Source organism: Myotis lucifugus, unplaced genomic scaffold, assembly GCF_000147115.1.
Source record: "Myotis lucifugus unplaced genomic scaffold, Myoluc2.0 scaffold_280, whole genome shotgun sequence".
In the NCBI taxonomy this organism is placed as follows: Eukaryota; Metazoa; Chordata; class Mammalia; order Chiroptera; family Vespertilionidae; genus Myotis; species Myotis lucifugus.
The window spans coordinates 428,176-432,932 of NW_005871328.1; positions in this window are offsets into that span (position 1 = coordinate 428,176).

Genomic DNA, 4,757 nt, shown 5'->3' on the forward strand with positions numbered 1-4,757 from the left:
CTAAAAGGGAAAAGAAAAGCCACCATCAGTGGAGAGGCGCCACCATGATGACATGTGTCTCCACACCACCACCACGACCAAGGACTAAGCTCCTCTCCCAGAGACTGGTTGGATGAGATAGGTCAAGGAGCCACTCCATGCACTGACTAAAAGGGCTCCAGGGCCTGCTCTTCTCAAAGACTTGTCACCCAAAAGGAAAGAGAATAGGTAACAACGGAGAGAAACAGGGCATGGAGGTAAGCCAAACAGGAGGTGGCAGGGGCTGTGGCTCTATGGAGCTCATGCAGGAGGGACAATGAGCAACAAATCAGGTTTTTAGGAAAAACAAAAACAAAAAACAGACAAACCAGGTTTTATAACATCTGAGAGCTTTTAGGGGACACTGCCCATGTATGAGAAAGGATGATTTGCAAGCCCCAAATATGTCATTTACATTAAAATTCTGGTCTGCCCTTCTTGGATGGCCACTGTCCACTACTGAGTGCTCCAGGCAAAGCCTCATGCTTAACTACTAAGAACATCTTCTGGCAACTTAAATAATATGTGGTTGCTAATTAAAGAAATCCCACAAGGAACTGCTGATAACACAATAATGAATCCATACTTGACCTACCATTTTATTAACTTGCTTTTAAAAGCTTATTTATCCCCACCCCCACCCAGCGCCTGTCTGAGCCCCTTGTCCTGTGGATTCCTTTAACTTGAACTACCCCTGCTTCAGGCCACACCAAATTCTGCCAAAACCATCCTTACAAGGGTGATTTGTGTACCTGTTCAAGTTATTCTAAAGGGACAACTGCAGGTCAGGGGTACATGTTTTTGTTTTAAAAACTGATTTCACAGAGGAAGGGAAAGGGAGAGAGATAGAAATATCCATGATGAGAGAGAACCACTGATAGGCTGCCTCCTGCATACTCCCCACTGGGGATCGAGCCTGCAACCCGGGCATGTGCCCTTGATGGGAATCAAACCTGGGACCCTTCAGTCCACAGGCCGATGCTCTATGCCAGTGATGGCGAACCTATGAACTCATTTTTTTGGTTGACTTTTCTTTGTTAAATGGCATTTAAATATATAAAATAAATATCAAAAATATAAGTCTTTGTTTTACTATGGTTGCAAATATCAAAAAATTTCTATATGTGACACGGCACCAGAGTTAAGTTAGGGTTTTTCAAAATGTTGACACGCTGAGCTCAAAAGGTTCGCCATCGCTGCTCTATGCACTGAGCCAAACGGCTAGGGCAGGGATACACTCTTAAAAAAAAAAAAGTTTTTTTTATTGACTTCAGAAAGGAAGGGAGAGGGGGAGAGGAGGGGTAAGAGAGAGAGAAAGGAGAGAGACAGAGAGAGACAGACAGACAGACATCAACGATGAGAAAGAATCATTGATCGGCTGCCTTCTGCACGCCCCCTACTGGGGATCGAGCCCTCAACCCAGGCATGTGCCCTTGTCCGGAATAGAATCCAGGACTCTAATCCACAGGCCAACATTCTATCCACTGAGCCAAACCAGCTAGGGCTAGTATTACACGCTTTTATTGTCAAACCGCTCTCCAGACACACAAACCCACCCTTATTCACAGTGCTGAGAGTTCCCAGATTCTATTAATGAGAAGAAACATTGCTCAAACATGTGCTGACCATTTGCATTCTTTTTGTACACTGTTTTTCTGACACTTTCCTACTAGCAAGACAAAGGAATGATCAGCTTTAAACCCAGTGAGCAGAGCAAGACAGTCTTTGTTGGCTAGCAGCTGCCTGCATCACAGGAGCATCTCCATTAATAAACCCAAGAGTCAGTAGGGATAAAAGAACTCTGGCTGAGGAAGTCAGGCAAGGGCTTATGAAAGAGGACCTATTTTAGGACCACAGGACTCTGGTAGGCAGGAGACAAAACAAGACAGGGAAAACTGGCTGGCTCTGTCACAGCTTTCTTTCTGGAACACACTTAGCACATGCCAGGCACTCTGTTGATGAATTACTTTATGATCCAGTCCACATGTAACTTTAACCAAAGTTCTCACAAAGGTTTTTGCAAATGCAGTTCTGGTAAATGATCAAATTTTAAAAGCACCAGGGGAGAGCTTGCTATGTAAAAGCAACTCGGTGGGGCTATGGAAAGCTGGACTTCCTGAGGCAGGCAGGCGGATCCTAGCCACATGCCCCCAACACTGGGGTCCTGGTTTCAGGATGAGTCTGAGGACTAGCAAAAGTGACATGGCCAGAGACAGCTTTTCTTCCGTAGTGCTCTCATCAACCATGCTGCTTGCTCCAAGAAGTCTAGCGGTGGTCTTGCACCCTATGCTGAACTTAAGTATTTAATGAGATCTAACCACGTCTAAGACATCAGGCAAAAATTTACAGTATGTGCCCTCCCAGAGTACTCCTAAGCCTCAAGAAGGGAGGGATGGCTCCTAAGGTAATCTCTAAGAAGGGTGGGCTCTATTGGAGAACAGAGCCCAGAGCTCAGGAAGAACACTTAGAGGACAAGGGATTAGGGAGGCCTTTGTGGGTGCTAAGCTGTTTGTTGGTACCTCTTTGCACACATGGTGCTCGAGATAGGGAAGGGGCACCCAGTGCTGGCATGAGAATGTGATGGAGACTGGAGGTGAAGATCAGCTGGGCAGCAGCTTGTGGGGAGCATCCCCAAACTAAGAAAGCAGCGTGCCAGAAGTGCAGGATCATGAAGGGAATTCCCCTTAAATTATTTCATCTGACAGTGGGCCACAGGAACACTATTTGGACTACAATAGTTTCCAAAGGAAGATGTAACTGGGTAGCCCTGATTCAGGCTCTGGGAATACAAGGTAAGTACCCACTGGGGTGCTTGTGGTACAAGTGTGGCTAGAACTAATGGCCATGTGACATCCAGGAAAAATAGTGCCTATAGCATAAATCAATGCAGGGCAATGGGGACAGAGGTGACACTGATGGGAAGGAGACACATGAAGGCACCTGACTGGGAGCTTGGCAAGGAGAGATGCGCCCCAGAGCCAAGACTTGAATAAAATGCACCCCAATGAAAGCAGCAAGGAGGCCAGTGGGGTTAAAAATACCCACAGGTAGATCCAGGGAGAAGCACCCAAAGGCTGGGAGTAAGGGGTGGAACTGTCAGAAAAAGCTTGCTCAGAGAATAGACAACAAATACTGGTGACCCAAGCAAGAGGCAGCAGGGTGTGGTAAGTAACCTCAGAAAGGGACAGAGCGAGAGGCAGCACTCTGGAAGCTACATTCGGAAGGGCATGGAACCTTGCAGACAAAAGGCGTGCCTTCATCCTGAGGGGAGCGGCAAGGAAAAGAGGATTTCTCCCAAGTTCTCAGGTTTAGTTGATCAAGAGTAGGACCTCAACCTCAAAGAAGCAGGGTCTACAGCCATCTGCAGAGCAACACGCCAGGGTTTGGGTGAGGCCGGGGGAGGGTTTACAGACTATTATCTGGACAGAACTTAACAATGTTGCTTTGTTCTCATGGTATTTAATTTTACTGCTATCCATGTGTGGCTTCTGATTTGGTTTTCTGTCAGAAAAAGGTGCTATAAATAAAACAGTAAACTAATTACATACACACACACACAGAGTTAAGGATACTAGTATCAACACAAAATGGGTGAGGCAGGAGTGATGAGGGCAACCTGGCCTCCAGGAGAGCTGTGGGGGAAATGGAGGGCTGGCCATGTGCGCAGAAGGCCTCTGGCTTGTGGTCTCAGTTTGTGACTCTCTCCAGAGAGGAGCCAGCCAAGACCGACTGCATGACTGCAAGCTGCAAGTGGAGAAGCCAATGGGCCAGGAGAGTTTGCAAGAAACTTTTGGAAGAGAGAGGGATGACAGAAAAGCAATCACAGAACATCAGACTTCCACAATTAGGTAAGTGGATGGGGTAATCATTTACTGGATAACATCAGGGCCAGTGAGACAGGAGGAGGAGAGGGGGTGAATGACTAGGCAACTTGCCAGCTGGCCAGGAGCCTTTGGTCCACTGCTTGCAAATGAGGCAGAGAGAGGTACAGGGCATGCCTACAGGGAGTCTTATATTGACAGAGGGGCAGCACCATGGAGAGGAAAGTATGTCAGTGGGGTTAAAAATGTCTATAGTTGGCCACATAACAGACCAATGTGCCTAAAGGGACAAAAGGGGACAAGTGGCCCCATCATGAAGGGAGGCCTGGGTGTGCTAGAGAAGTGAACATGGGAGGGAGAGGGCATTAAATAAACATAAAGAATGATGTGCACTTTGGTTTCCACTATTAGATTACCCCTAGAAAGAAGCTTAGGAATTACAAACACGTACCAGGTAAATCCCTGCAGACAAGGGGCAGTGGGCAGCCCCACCCTAGAGGAGTCATTCTGGCCTCCAGGCAGTGGAGCCCTGTCAGCCACAAGGACACCAGATCCCTACCAAGCAAGTCCCATCAGGAGGAAGCAGCCCCATACATTTTCCACTGAGTAACCATATTCTAGAAATCTCTAAGCAACGCCCTAAGGCAGTGGTTGGCAAACTGCAGCTCGCGAGCCACATGCGGCTCTTTGGCCCCTTGAGTGTGGCTCTTCCTAAGCCTTAGGAGTACCCTAATTAAGTTAATAACCATGTGCCTACCTATATAGTTTAAGTTTAAAAAATTTGGCTCTCAAAAGAAATTTCAATCGTTGTACTGTTGATATTTGGCTCTGTTGACTGAGTTTGCCGACCACTGGTCTAGGCTCTCTGCTTCTCCTGTTCGTCAGACAGCCTCTCCTCCTGCGAAGTGCCAGCAGCCA